The 16,307-nt window shown below is 38.5% G+C and overlaps 1 non-coding gene across 1 annotated transcript; it reads right to left on the bottom strand.

Annotated features, from left to right (window-relative positions):
• Positions 1-6,969: 6,969 nt before the first annotated feature.
• Positions 6,970-7,042, bottom strand: TRNAG-CCC (transfer RNA glycine (anticodon CCC)). The gene has a single exon. It is a non-coding gene; the product is annotated as a tRNA-Gly (tRNA).
• Positions 7,043-16,307: the final 9,265 nt, after the last annotated feature.

Below are 16,307 nucleotides of genomic sequence, written 5' to 3'. Positions count from 1 at the left end.
TTGACTACTATGGAAACGTGTTTGCCTTTGATCCTGGCAAAATGTGTTTGCTGGAAATTCTGAATCTACCAGAAAGGGAGGTAGATTTAAATACAGGTGAGGTGAGGTGGAAAGATATGTCTTGGGGAAGAGAGAAAAGAATGAATGGTGTGGAGACGTGAGTGAGGTCTGAAAACACTGTAAAGAAAGAACAGGCATCATTGTCATCCAAAGTACAGTCACCATCGTTCTTTATATAGTGTACCACTCTACACACAATCAACTTTGGATGGGCTTTCTTATTATAATTGAAGGCTTAAATTCCACCTTCTCCCTCAGTGTTAGACTAGGGGAAATTGGTTAGTCCATTTCTGGGTTGCCAAAAATGACTTGGGATTTCAAATAGACATAGCACATTGACAGAGATATGGAAGGAGAGTCAAAATGATTTTCGTTTTTAGGAAATCTGAAAATTGACTCACTTTTTTCATTTGTAATTTCACTTAAACTAAAAGGAAAGATTAGCTCTTAATAAGTTCTCCAAAATGTTTAAGTATGCTTCCCCTTTTATCCCGGGCTTTTTGAGTATAGAAGGAAAGTCACATGGTTCTGTATTCTCATTCTGTGCTTAAGGCAACGTGAGTCCCAAGGTGTTAGGATGCATCCAGACTCCCTCTGCAACCACATGGAGGAGTAAGCACTGTAACCCCAGATTCTGAATCTGTGTCCAGTGTTCTTCAGGACACAACCAGCTTCCTGGTACACACCTCAGGGAAGCTTCTTTTTTTTATGGATATGAAGCTGGAAAGTGAAGCAGAAATAAACTCCGAGTCAGGGACAGAGTCTTCTGTAAAGGGCTTCTGCTCTCTGCGTTCTCCCCTCCACCAGATCCTTCACCAAGCTCATTACACCTTTCATCCTTCCCTTCAGAGGACTTAACCTGAATCTGTCCATCTGTAAATTCAGAATCTAGAGATGAAGTGACTTTTCCCTTTAAAGACTATGATTTGATTATCTTTGTAACTTTAATTGTAATGCCTAAACTTTCTTCAGCAATTTTTAGCTTATATGTGATTAATCCTTAATGATAATTTGGCACTTTAATGGACACTTTCTAAAGAAGCTATAATTAATTTTAATGCATAGCTCATTTTTTTTCTAATTTTATGCTCACATTTATCTCATTATATATACTGGATTAAAGATATCAATTGAGCAAAATGTTTAGTCTCTTTGAGCAAAATGTTTAGTTTAAATCTCATATTGCTAGAATAAAGTAGAGAATTTTGACAATTACAGTTTTCAAAATTTCTGAACACAAAACTTCTGTAAACAATTGTCCTCCAAGCATATTTACTACATGAAATTTTAAAATATCAGAAATCCAAAGTCTAACAAAAATTCAATTCAATTCTTAGATTAAGAACTAGGTCTTGTGGTCAGCCCAACTCTCTCTCCTTCCTGTCACACACTTGGTATCATTACTCTGGTTATACAGTGGCTGCCCTAAAAATTACCCTTAGTGAAATGCACGTTGTTGCGTTGTGGGCAGAGGGGTGTTGGGCAAGCACCAAGAGGAATAAGAGAGATTTGAAAGAGAAATTTGGGAGAGAAGAAGCGATAAACATTATTAAGAACTAAGTCAGAGTGCAAGGACAAGACACCAGAGATGTCATCATTAAAATGTCCTCCTAAGAGTCCAGGAAGAACAAGGACCCCTTGGGAAATTTACCCTCCTATTTCCCCTGGGATCACTTTTTGCGGTTGTTTCTTCTGTGCATATTTTTGGAGCATGGTTCACTTTCAATATGCTCTTGGGGTACCTATCATCTTTCAGTAAATCTCTTGTATTTTTTAATGTACCAAGGGATCTTACTTTTTCCAGCATGACCATTAGAGGATATTCTACTAGCTGGTTATTTCTCTAAGAAAAAATGTGTCCTAGTAAAAGAATTGCTAAGTATTTGGTGAAACCCAACACCATGAGAGCCAGTAACCTCAACAAATGCAGGAAATGCTACCTAAGAAAGAATAATTAATTGAATTAGTGGAACAGGACAGTAAATTCACTTGAATTAATTTCCTCAAAAACATGCTTGAAAAATATAATGCTTGTAGATGTACATATGTACACACACATATGTATGCATGGGGAAGAATCAATTCAAGGTAATAGATATTAAAAATCAGATTGTTGAGGAAATGCAATAGATGGTCTACAAAGCAAAATATACTTGGCATAAGAGTAATTAATGAGCTGGAAGTTCAAGTGGAGGAATCTTACCAGAATGCAGCAGAAATGAATAAAGATGTGAGTATGAAAGCAAAATGAAGGGACAGGGTAAAAAGATACAGAAGTTTCATCATCTGTTTAAAAGGAGCTCTGAAAAAGAAAATAAAGAGAACGTAAGGGAGTAGATTTGTTGTTGTTGCTAACTTTTGCCTGACTGTTTTCAACCCCATGAAAAGTAGCCTGCCAGGCTCCTCTGTCCATGAGATTTCCCAGGTAAGACTACTGGAGCATGTTGCCGTTTCTTTCTTCAGGTGATCTTCCTAACTCATGGACCGAACCCCATGTCTCCTGTGTTGGGAGGCAGAATCTTTACCACTGAGCCACCAGGGAAGCCCACAAGGGAGTAGACACATGAATGTATAAATAAAATTTCCAAAAATTGAAAAAAAGAATTATATAGGCCCACCTGATTAAAAGAGCTTAGCAAGTATCAAGTAGAATAGGATTAAATGCATACATGTGCATACATACCTATTCACATTGTGGTGAAATTTCAGAACACCAAGGAAAATGAGAAGACCCTAAAAGTTTTTACAAAAAATAAAAAAGATGATGTGCAAAAAAAAAAAAAAAAAAGAGTAAAAGAGCCAGCAGAGCATACTAGGTAAGAGCTTTTGTGCATGGATTTGAATCCTCATTCTATCATTTGCAAACAGTGTAACTTTAGATAAGCTCTTTATTCTTAGTCTTTTATTTTTCTTATTTGTAAAATTGGATAATAATAATACCTTCTCTTAAGGTGGCTAAAGGAATAAGTGAGTTAATATCTAGAAAGCACATAGAACAATGTCTGGCACATAGTACATTCTATACAATTGTTTGTTAAATAAAATTGAAATTTCTTATCCATAAAGCTGGATGGAGGGAGGCAGTAAGTCAATATCTTTAAAGTTATAAAGACAAATACTTTTGAATACAGAATGTTATACCCACCCATACTATCATTTAAGTGGGCAAAATAGATACATCTTCAGGAAGATGAGGACAAATTTAGCATTCACAAATTCTTTCTGATGGAAAGTCTCCAGCAGGAAGGAGGAACTCTAACCGTACAGGAATCAGAACAGATTTCATATTTCAGTGTCTTCACCATACAGATAAGAAATCAATACCCAAAGTGGTCTGTTTTTACAGTTTATAATAACCATGCAGCTGTTAAATGTAAGCATCAAGGTTGAATCCAGATGTCCTAACTATGACCCAGTAATCTTTTTCTCCCCTTTTCATAACAGAAATTCATAGATAATTAGATCTGTTTAGGGTTCAAGTATCTTTCATAATTCTAACACTCTAGGGCTGTAAACATGTAACAAACTCCAATGGGTTTGAATTTTTTTTTTAGTTATGCTCAGATCAGATCAGATCAGATTAGTCGCTCAGTCGTGTTTGACTCTTTGCGACCCCATGAATCGCAGCACGCCAGGCCTCCCTGTCCATCACCAACTCCTGGAGTTCACTCAAACTCACATCCATCGAGTCAGTGATGCCATCCAGCCATCTCATCCTCTGTCTTCCCCTTCTCCTCCTGCCCCCAATCCCTCCCAGCATCAGAGTCTTTTCCAATGAGTCAACTCTTCGCATGAGGTGGCCAAAGTACTGGAGTTTCAGCTTTAGCATCATTCCTTCTAAAGAAATCCCAGGGCTGATCTCCTTCAGAATGGACTGGTTGGATCTCCTTGCAGTCCAAGGGACTCTCAAGAGTCTTCTCCAACACCACAGTTCAAAAGCATCAATTCTTTGGTGCTCAGCCTTCTTCACAGTCCAACTCTCACATCCATACATGACCACAGGAAAAACCATAGCCTTGACTAGACAGACCTTTGTTGGCAAAGTAATGTCTCTGCTTTTGAATATGCTGTCTAGGTTGGTCATAACTTTCCTTCCAAGGAGTAAGCATCTTTTAATTTCATGGCTGCAGTCACCATCTGTAGTGATTTTGGAGCCCAGAAAAATAAAGTCTGACACTGTTTCCACTGTTTCCCCATCTACTTCCCATGAAGTGATGGGACCGGATGCCATGATCTTCGTTTTCTGGATGTTGAGCTTTAAGCCAACTTTTTCACTCTCCTCTTTCACTTTCATCAAGAGGCTTTTGAGTTCCTCTTCACTTTCTGCCATAAGGGTGGTGTCATCTGCATATCTGAGGTTATTGATGTTTCTCCCGGCAATCTTGATTCCAGCTTGTGTTTCTTCCAGTCCAGCATTTCTCATGATGTACTCTGCATAGAAGTTAAATAAACAGGGTGACAATATACAGCTTTGACGAACTCCTTTTCCTATTTGGAACCAGTCTGTTGTTCCATGTCCAGTTCTAACTGTTGCTTCCTGACCTGCATACAAATTTCTCAAGAGGAAGATCAGGTGGTCTGGTATTCCCATCTCTTGAAGAATTTTCCACAGTTTATTTTGATCCACACAGTCAAAAGCTTTGGCATAGTCAATAAAGCAGAAATAGATGTTTTTCTGGAATTCTCTTGCTTTTTCTATGATCCAGCAGATATTGGCAATTTGATCTCTGGTTCTTCTGCCTTTTCTAAAACCAGCTTAAACATCAGGAAGTTCACAGTTCACATATTGCTGAAGCCTGGCTTGGAGAATTTTGAGCATTACTTTACTAGTGTGTGAGATGAGTACAATTGTGCAGTAGTTTGAGCAGTCTTTGGCATTGCCTTTCTTTGGGATTGGAATGAAAACTGACCTTTTCCAGTCCTGTGGCCACTGCTGAATTTTCCAAATTTGCTGGCATATTGAGTGCAGCACTTTCACAGCATCATCTTTCAGGATTTGGAATAGCTCAACTGGAATTCCATCACCTCCACTAGCTTTGTTCGTAGTGAACAAAGTGTTTGTGCTTTCTAAGGCCCACTTGACTTCACATTCCAGGATGTCTGGCTCTAGGTCAGTGATGACACCATCGTGATTATCTGGGTCGTGAAGATCTTTTTTGTACAGTTCTGTGTATTCTTGCCATCTCTTCTTAATATCTTCTGCTTCTGTTAGGTCCCTACCATTTCTGTCCTTTATTGAGCTCAGTGATAAAGTGAATATTTGGTTAAGAAAACAGTCATTGTCAACCTAAATGTCATCAACATCTCCATCTTCCTAGGTACTAGGGAGTGTATAAACGTAGCATTTTCACTAAGCAGTTAAGGTGTTCATTGAATAATATGGTTTAAATTATCCAAGTTGCTCCTCCAAGCTCTAAGAATTAGGGAAACTTGACAGGCATTTTGTTGTTGATGATCTTGTTGCTTTTTATTATTTACATAGATTACTATTTACATAGAGTGTTTGTTTACTACTTGAATTACTATAGGCAGTTTACCTAAAATATCTAGCCTCAGCTCGCTCACCTACAATTTGGGGATGCTGATACTTGCCTCGCAGAACTCCTGTGTAAATGCAAAGATTTAACATTACACTGTGGAGAGAGGAGTGCTTGCTCCAGAGTAGGAATCAGCCATATATCCATTCCTCCTCAATCTCTGGCCCCAGGTACAAAACAACTCTTTACCCAAAAAAGGGATTTCTCTTCTCCATTTCTCCGTTCTTTCTTCCTCCACATGCTTTACTTTTTGCTGCTGGAATGTGGGATTTCATTTATAGGCTGCTGCTGCTAAGTCGCTTCAGTCGTGTCCAACTCTGTGCAACCCCACAGACAGCAGCCCACCAGGCTCCCCTATCCCTGGGATTCTCCAGGCAAGAACACTGGAGTTGGTTACCATTTCCTTCTCCAAGAAAGTGAAAAGTGAAAGTGAAGTTGCTCAGTTGTGTCTGACTCTTCGCAACCCCATGGACTGCAGCCCACCAGGCTCCTCTGTCCATGGGATTTTCCAGGCAAGAGTACTGGAGTGGGGTGCTATTGCCTTCTCCATCATTTATAGGCTGCTGCTGCTGCTAAGTCGTTTCAGTCATGTCCGACTCTGTGCGACCCCATAGATGGCAGCCCACCAGGCTCCCCCGTCCCTGGGATTCTCCAGGCAAGAACACTGGAGTGGTTTGCCATTTCCTTCTCCAATGCATGAAAGTGAAAAGTGAAAGTGAAGTTGCTCAGTCGTGTCCAACTCTTCGCAACCCCATGGACTGCAGCCTACCAGGCTCCTCCATCCATGGATTTTCCAGGCAAAAGTACTGGAGTGGGGTGCCATTAGCCAATCCCAATTATAGATTTCATTTATAAAATCAATAAAATATTTTATTTAGAGATATTTAAAGTCCTAATCCTATCTCTTAACTCAGAATTTTCAAAAATACCTAATTGATCTTTCAAGGTAGAAGGAAGCAAATATGAGACATGATCTGAGAATCATGTATAGAAATAAGATGCCAGTCCAGGTTCAATGCACGATACTGGATGCTTGGGGCTGGTGCACTGGGACGACCCAGAGGGATGGTATGGGGAGGGAGGAGGGAGGAGGCTTCAGGATGGGGAACACATGTATACCTGTGGTGGATTCATTTTGATATCTGGCAAAACTAATACAATTATGTAAAGTTTAAAAATAAAATAAAATTAATTAAAAAAAAAAAAAAAAAAAAAAAAAAAAAAAAAGAAATAAGAGGTAAATTAAGACAGTGAGGTCTGTTTTATTTTTCATATTTTTAAAGTTTTTAAAAATTTTATTTATTTGGCTGATACAGATCTTTGATCTTTGTTGTAGCATGTGAGATCTTTAGTTGTGACATGTGAGATCTAGTTCCCTGACCAGGGATCAAACCTAGACCCCCTACATTGGGAGTGCAGAATCTTCACCACTGGACCACCAGGGAAGTCCCAGCGAGATTTGTTTTAACATCCATATTTTGAGTTCCAGATATACATGAAAGTGCTTAGGAGCAGTACTATATTCTTTCTGTCTCCTATTATAAACTGTTTCAAGATTATTCAGAATAAAGACTCTATCCTCAACACAGATTTGAGACCGCTAGTTAAGATTCATATGAGAAATTCATGTGGGACACCCTTGACTGCAGCATTCATGCAAGACAGTCACTGAGAAGCGCCTGCATGAGGGAAATCTACCTGTGGGACAAATACGCATCCTATTAATAAACAGTCTTTGCTTTAGAACCAAAGAGAAATCCAAGTTTGGAATTTTGTTCAGAAAGAAAATGGCAACTGGGTCTTTCTGCTGTACCTGCATGAATGTGGCATATTCCATCTACATGTTATGTGAGGATTTACTACTCTTAAAGCAAGCTCCTGTAGGCATTTAAAGATACTAATTCATCTACAAAATCACTTTGCCTGCCCTATTCACTTTATTTACAAGAATCATCCTAAACAGAATCAGTTATATATTGCAGGGTACATGAAAACTTGAGATATAAGTTCCTCTGAATTTGAGCATTTAAAAAATGAGAGAAAAAAAGAAAGAGGTTTTTTCCAACACTGGGCACATATTCCCATTAGGTTTAGGAACATGTCAGTAGAGAGCTTGCCCCTGTTCTTTCCTTCTGACCCTGCGCTAGCTTGCCCTCTACTGCCCCCATGAAGATGCAGGAGGCATGAGGAAAGAGGTGAACTTGGTGTTCACTTTAAAGATACATTTTCTTACATTTAAAAGTGAAACTAAAACGTTTTCACTTCTCTTCCTACTTAAAAATTACTTCCAAATACCAAGAATGAAAATTAAATAGCAGACAAACTTCATTTTCATTGACATTTAAGGTAGAACATAGAGAGAGAGGGAAAACAAATGAATAAGTAAAATAAATTACTTACAGAAGTGGAAAGGGGAATTTAACTACTTGTGGGGAGTAACCACCACAGAACCCCAGAAAGGCTTCAGTAAGTATCATGCACTTCAGAAGATGGGGTGGAGGGGACATGAAAACAGAGGGATTGGCTAGTCTGTGTAAGGAACAATTAGAATCTCCAAGTTCAGATCACTTCATAGTCAAGTGATCAACCCCTACCTCTAGAGTACCAGAAATATATTCTCTGAAAAGTTTGAAAAAATGAACTTCAAACTTGGTTCAGACAGAAGGGAGGAGGTAGATAGTGAGACACCAAACTGAAAACAGTAAGGAAAGATTAGGTGAAAACCACTGAATACAGAAACCCCTCACCAATGTTCTTCCCTACCCAGTTCCAGAATGCTTGCTATCAGCTAGGCTCATGCATGCAGGCAAAAGACGGAAGGACTCTTCTCTAGGTAAAGTAAACTACCCCAGAGGCACAGACGTTTTAACCTCTGACCCACCAGGGAAGCCCACATATACAGAATATGTGAATTAAGTGCTGAAGAATTGATGCTTTTGAACTATGGTGTTGGAGAAGACTCTTGAGAATCCCTTGGACTGCAAGGAGATCCAACCTGTCCATCCTGAAGGAAATCAGTCCTGAATATTCGCTGGAAGGACTGATACTGAAGCTGAAACTCCAATACTTTGGCCACTGATGTGAAGAGCTGACTCATTTGAAAAGACCCTGATGCTGGGAAAGATTGAAGGCGGGAGGAGAAGGGGATGACAAAGGATGAAATGGTTGGATGGCATCACCGACTCAATGGACATGAGTTTGAGTAAACTCCAGGAGTTGGTGATGGACAGAGAGGCTTGGTGTGCTGCAGTCCATAGGGTCACAAAGAGTTGGACACAACTGAGCGACTGAACCGAAGCTTATATTTCATATTTATAAACTATTTATATTTTTAAGCTTTCAATAAGCTTTAAAGAAATTTACTCTTGGACAAAAATGGATAACAACATTTTACAATGAAAAATGGACCAAAATCAAAGAAAGAAAAGGGAATTTGAAAGAAACAGAGACAATGCTAGAAACAGAAAAAAACTTCCAAGTAACCATATTTAACAGCCTTAAAGAGAAAATATTATATCCATAAGATAAAAACAATGTATTTTAGAAAAGGTAATCAGGGAAATAAAGATCTCTTAATTATTATCAAAATTTAAAAGTTGATAAAATGACCAAAAGTTGAACTTAAAAGAAGAAAGAGGAAAAATGCACGTGAAAAGATAAAAAAGTTAGAAATCACTTCTAGGGGCTTAGTCAACTAGGGGTAATTTTTAAAAGAGGGAACAAATAAAATGGTGGGGAGGAAATTATTGTTTTATATACCATAAAGTGCCTAAAAACTAAAGAACATGAGTTTTTAGACTAAAGGAACCTGCTCAAAACTTGCCTAGTGAACAATATGAAACCTATGACAGGGTACATTATTAAAATTTAAGACATTCAGAGAATCCCCAAAGGATTTACAAAGAGAAAAAGCAGAGTCTTTGTAAAGAATCAAATGAAAGAAGCCATGGGCCTTCTCAGTAGCAACTGATTAAATATGGTTTTCAACACAGAATTCTATACCCAGCCAAAGTATCAATCACAAGTGAAGATAGAATGAGTGTATTTAAACACAGGCAAAGTATCAAATTTTTATCTTTCATAAAGCCTTGTTCTGGTGGGTATACCCTGGCAAAATGAAGAAAAGATATATGAGGATATGGGATCCTGAAAATATGGTATGTATGAGTAAGAATATCCAATATGATAGCATAGAAATTACCAGGATGTACAGCAGGATTACAGAGGAACCAGTCAAGGGTAAGCTGGAAAAAGAGGGTTTCAAGTAGGATGTCTCATCTTCAAGTAAGATGTAAGTTTCGGGTAGGTATCAGGTAAGATGCAACCCTGAATATACATCGGAAGGACTGACGCTGAAACTGAAGCTCCAAAACTTTGGCCACCTGATGTGAAGAGTGGACTCACTGGAGAAGACCCTGATGCTGGGAAATATTGAATGCTAAAGGAGAAGGAGGTGGCAGAGGTTGATATGGACATGAATTTGAGCAAACTCTGGGAGATAGTAAAGGACAAGAGGGCCTGGCATGCTATAGCCTATGGGGTCACAAAGAGTTAGACATGACTTAGCAATTGAACAACAACAGGATGAAGAAAGAGATGATCTACAAATTTTTACTATTGGAGAGTTGTATTGAGATGTGGGTTACTGAGTAGTTGGAGGATGTCAGAAAACACAGCCATTAGGACAAGGAAAACTAGGCAAATGATAAAATAAGACAATAATTAATTTCAAGAAAAATCAAAAGTCATACAAGAAAAGGAATATATACACTATAATATATAACACACTATACTCTTCCTGGCAAAGCAAGGAAGAGTATTTCCACAGTTATAGTAATAGAAACCCTGAATATTTAAGTGAAAATTGTGATATATGCAGGGGAGAAAGAAAGTGGTTAATGGGGATAGTTAGCCTTTCTAAAATCTTCATATTGTAATAAAAATTCAATGTTCAAATGTGATGAAACAAGGAATCTTGTAAACATATGGATTAAACACTATTAAAAGAGGTCAGAAATTTTAAAGTGGTTGCTTCTTCATGAGATAGAGGAGGAAGAAGGAAGAGAGAGGCTGACTGCTATTTTTGTTAGAAGATTTTTAGCATTATTTGACTGTTTAAGGTAACACATTGATAAACAAAAAATTAAGTTTTGGTGATAAATATATTTTTTCTATTTTTTATTGACTTTTTCAGATGACAAGGGAAATGCGGGCCTATTGAAGATTTGGAAGATACATAATAATCCAGAAAAATATTAAAAACTATCCATCCAGTGTCATCTATTGCTAGTAATTCTTTCTTTCTATGTGTATTATTTTCCAAATCAGAAGCCATTCTCTGAATATAATTCATATCTTTTTTAGTTTGACTTTTATAATCAGAAGTTTTAATATCTTTAAACATTAAAAACAATTTGTTTTTTAGCTGCATAATAGTCCATGTGATGATATGACAAAATTTAATGCCATAATTTTGAACATTTTGAATATTTTTTTTAATTTCCCAGCTACAAATAATGTTATTTTAAATATATTTGTTCATTGATCTTTCCCAGTGCTTTATTATCTTCCCCTAAAAAGAATTTTTATAAATAAAATTGCTGAGTCAAACAGTGAAAACACTTCAGAGGCATTTGGCACAAGTTATTAAACTACTCTCCAGAAAGAGTTTTCCAATTCACATTGTCACTAGCAATATATGAGACTATTTCATTCCAATGTCATCCTTCTGACACTGATTTTCTCATTATAAAAATTAATTTTAAACTAAGCCTACAGTAAAATGGAGCAGTTTTCCCCAAAATTATGGCTTTTCAATTTTTTCAAAACTGGTGACAGGAATATTAGTCCCTAAGGAAAGTCACATAGAAACTAGAAAATGCTGGCCATTTCCCCTAGGAGAGAGGATTAAAAATTATTGTAAAGTAATTAGCCTCTAATTAAATAAATTTTAAAAAATAAAAAAGCTAAAAAAAAAAAATTCCCTAATCTAGCAGTGAAGGAAAAGGTAGAATTTAAGCCTTTGGTTATAAGAAACCCCATAATCCTTTGTTGTCTGGGTAGAATCAACACCTGGTGAGATAATTCAAAGAACAAAAACAGGAATAAGAACTAAATTAGACTATTTCAGTATTGGCCTCAATGTAAGAAGTTTTTGTGCTTAATGGAAGTATTAGCTAATGCTATGGTGTTAATCATTTTGCAATATGCAAGTGTATAAAATCAACACCTGTATACTTTAAATTTACACAATATTATATGTCAAATATATATCTCAATAAATCTGAAGGAATAAAAAATTTTTGTGCTGCAAGATATTTTAAATGATAAAATTAAGTCATAAATTCAATTGTGGAAACCAAAATTCTCTATTGTGTTTTTCTTAAGATGATCCAGTTGGTTAATGAGGACCTTGCCAACACTAGAGGAATGCCCATTCCTGTGGAGCCAAAGACCAGTAAAATAAATAACAGTGGCTAACATCTATTAAGTCTTCCTACCAGATACTTTATTTGCAATATTTCATTTAATCCACATAGCAACCCAATTAGTTTAGAATTAGGTGATAATCTGAGGAGCTAACTTACTCAAGGCCACAGAGCCTGTTTGACTTGAGGGCCAGCACTCTTCACAATGGCACTGCCAGCTCAGACCCCTGGGTCCTCACCTCAGCAAACAATAGGTAGTCAGAAAGAAAGCTGCAAAAGCCTTTTGTGCATCTGAGTTGCACGCTGAAGCTTGGATACATCTATAACTTTATTAGTTTGAAGTTGTTAGAGACTGTCTTTTTGGGGGGGAAAGTCTGCTCAGGGCTACAAGAGATGAATACTTTTTTTCAAAAAAAAGGATGTACCCCATAGCCCTTTGTTATCTGTGTGTAGAACCAATACTTGGTTCTTTTCAGTGGAAAAAAATAGGAACAGAAGTATCTAGGAAGATGAAGTGATGGCAAAGAAGGATTCTGTTTGTGAATACAGAATCTGAACTGCTAGGTGAAGTTGCAGGTAGGAAAAATCCAGTTCAATATATTTTAACTGGTTTCTCATTACATTTTAGAATTACATTTAAATCATTGTGCAGGTAAAAATTAGCAGTAGTAGTAGTAGTATAGTCTGAAGTCATGGAGCCTGATTGCTTCAGTTCTGTTTTTCTTTCTCAAGATTGCTTTGACTTTTTGGAGTCTTTAGTGTTTCTATACCAATTGTAAATTGTAAAATTTTTTGTTCTAATTCTGTGAAAAATGCCACTGGTAATTTGACAGGGGTTGCATCAAATCTGTAGATTTCTTTGGGTAGTATAGTCATTTTCACAATATTGTTTCTTCCAATCCAAGAACATGGTATATCTCTCCATCTGTTTGTGTCATCTTTGATTTCTTTCATCAGTATTTTATAGTTTCCTAAGAGTACAGGTTTTTTGCCTCCTTAGGTAAGTTTATTCCGAGGTATTTTATTCTCTTTGTTACAATGGTAAATGGGATCATACCCTTAATTTTTCTTTCTGATCTTTCATTGTTGATGTATAGGAATGCAAGAGATTTATGTGTATCAATTTTGTATCCTGCAACTTTATCAAATTCATTGATAAGTTTTAGTATTTTTCTGGTGGCATCTGTAGGATTTTCTATGTATAGTATCATATCATCTGCAAATGGTGACAATTTTATTTCTTCTTTTCCAATCTTATTCCTTTAATTTCTTTTTCTTCTCTGATTGCCATGGCTAGAACTTCCAAAACTATATTGAATAATAGTGGCTAGAGGGGGCACCTTTGTTTTATTCCTAATCTTAGAGGAAATGCTTTCAGTTTTTCACCATTGAAAATGATGTTTGCTTTGGGTTTGTTGTATTTGGCCTTTATTATGTTGAGGCAGGCTCCCTCTATGCCCATATTTTAATCATAAATGGGTATTGAATTTTGTCAAAAATTTTTTCTGCATCTATTGAGATGATCATATGGTTTTTATTCTTAGTTTGTTGACATAGTATTCCACATTTATTGATTTATGTATGTTGAAGATCCTTGCATCCAGCTACAGTAACCAAGACAGTATGATATCAGCACAAAAACAGAAATATAGATCAATGAAATGGGATAGAAAGGCCCACCACAAACCCACACACTTATGGTCACCTAATCTATGACACAGGAGGCAAGAGTATACCATAGAGAAAAGACAGTCTCTTCACTAGATGGTGCTGGGAGAACTGGATAGCTGCATGTAAAAGAGTGAAAACAGAACACTTCCTAACGCTGTGTGTGCGTGTGCTGTGTGCATGCCCAGTCATGTCTGACTCCTTGAGACCCATGGACTGCAGTATGCCAGTCTCCTCTGCCCATGGAATTTTCCAGGCTAGAATACATCCATGGGACTTCTTGGTTGCCCAGTGGTTAAGAATCTGCCTTACAATGCAGGAAAGTCAGATTCGATCCCTGGCTGGGGAACTATGATCCCATGTGCCACAAAGCAACTAGGCCCACTAGCTGAAACTGCTGAGTTCAAGTGCCACAACTGGAGATTACATGTACCATAACAAAAGACTCTGCATGACACAACAAAGACCTAGTAGAGACAAATAAGTAAGTAAATATTGTTAACTGTTTAATACATCCACAATAATACTATCTCCAAATAGGGTCACATTCTGAGTATTGGAGCTTAGGACCTCAATAAAGCTTTTTGGGAAACACAATTCAACCCATAGTAATATTTATAGACAATACCTAGAATTGATTAGATGATTTTAAAGTATATATAAATGATAGCATTCTGCAACTGGCTTTTTTTTCTTTTACTGAAAATTTTGAGATTAATCAGTCTTGGTACATGAAACTTGTTCATTTAAACAAAAGTATAATATAGTATTCCACTGTATAAACATACCACAATTATTTATCCATTCTACTTTTATGGGAAATTTTATTGCTTCTAAAATTTATCATCACAGAAAGTGCTGTAATAAGCTTCTTTATACATGTTTCTTGTACACCTATGTGACCATTTGACTAACGTGTTAACATACAAAAATGAAAACTGGGTTTACATGGTTTGTGTCAAATTGCTTTTCAAAATCAGTAACAACGAATTAAACATCCACCAGCACTGTCCTCAGTATGAGTACTGGAGCTTACTCAATCTGCCAGCAAATTTGGAAAACTCAGCAGTGGCCATAGAACTGGAAAAAGTCAGTTTTCATTCCAATTCAAAAGAAGGGCAATGCCAAAGAATGTTTAAACTACCGCACAACCACACTCATCTCACACGCTAGAAAAATAATGCTCAAAATTCTCCAAGCGAGGCTCCAGCAGTTCCTGAACCAAGAACTTCCAGATGTACAAGCTGGATTTAGAAAAGGCAGAGGAGGGGCGATCCTAAGATGGTGGAGGAATAGGACGGGGAGACCACTTTCTCCCCCACAAATTCATCAAAAGATCATTTGAACCCTGAGCAAATTCCACAGAACAGCTTCTGAACCCTGGTGGAGGACACCAGGCACCCAGAAAGGCAGCCCATTCTCTTCGAAAGGAGGTAGGACAAAATATGAAAGATAAAAAGAGACAAAAGACTTAGGGATGGAGATCCATCCTGGGGAGGGAGTCGTGAAGGAGGAGAAGTTTCCAAACACCAGGAAACCCTCTCACCGGCAGGTCTGTGGGGAGTTTTGGAATCTCCGAGGGCAACATAATCAGGAGGGGAAAAAAAAAAAATCCACAGATTATGCGCCTAACCGCAACTCCCAGTGGAGAAGCAGCCCAGACACTCCCGTCTGCTGGCAGCGAGCGGGGGCTGAACAGGGAGGGGCGGGTTGCACTGCTTAGGGTAAGGACCAGGCTTAAGTGACCTGAGGACAATTTGAGGGAGCTAACGTGAGATAGCACCCCAAAATGTGGGCTAGCCAGAGAGGGGAAAAAAAGAGAGAGAGAGAGAGAACTTTCCTGCAGAAAGCTAAAAGGCACAACCTGGCCCGCTCACAGAACAAAGGATTGAATGAATACCAGGGAGAGCTGGCTGCAGACCGGCCCATCCCACCACCAGAGGCAGAAAGGTAGGCAGGTGACAGCCAGAGCCAGAAGGTGAGGGGCAATCTCGGCCCCAGAGACAGCATCCTCCACCAAACTGTGAGCAGGCTCCCAGTTGCTAATCAAGTCTTCCTGGGGTCCTGGACAGTTGACATCTGCCAGGAGGGTCACAGGCAGAGATCAGCTCCCCAGAGGAGACACATGGCACACCTGAGACGGCACTGCCACTGTGCACCTGGGAAACCAAGGGGCTGGGACCGGAAGAGGTGATAAGACGCACCACCCACCTGGGGAGAATGCGCTTGCCAAGCACCTGGTCACCTGAGCTGCTCAGACCTGGGAAGGGCACACAGTGGAGGTCCAACGCAGCCTGTGCCACTGTGGAATACCCAAGAACCTGAACCTGAGAGGCTTAGACCTGGGAAGTGCACACAACCCAGGGCCCACTTTAGACAGTTCCCCTGCAGAGCAACCTGGAGCATGAGCAGTACAGACTGGGAAAGCACACACGCCGTGAGCGGGGGCAAACCCAGTGTGGCCCAGACACTGCGAGCACTCCCCACAAATGCCAGTGATATTTGTTTGCCATGTTCCTCCCTCTCTACAGCACAACTAAACAAATGAGCCTAAATAAGTGACCACCTTCGCCCTCTTGAGTCAGAGCAGAAATTAGACACTGAAGAGACTTGC

Source organism: Bos mutus, chromosome 1, assembly GCF_027580195.1.
Source record: "Bos mutus isolate GX-2022 chromosome 1, NWIPB_WYAK_1.1, whole genome shotgun sequence".
Taxonomy (NCBI): Eukaryota; Metazoa; Chordata; class Mammalia; order Artiodactyla; family Bovidae; genus Bos; species Bos mutus.
This window is presented reverse-complemented; position numbering and strand designations above follow the sequence as displayed.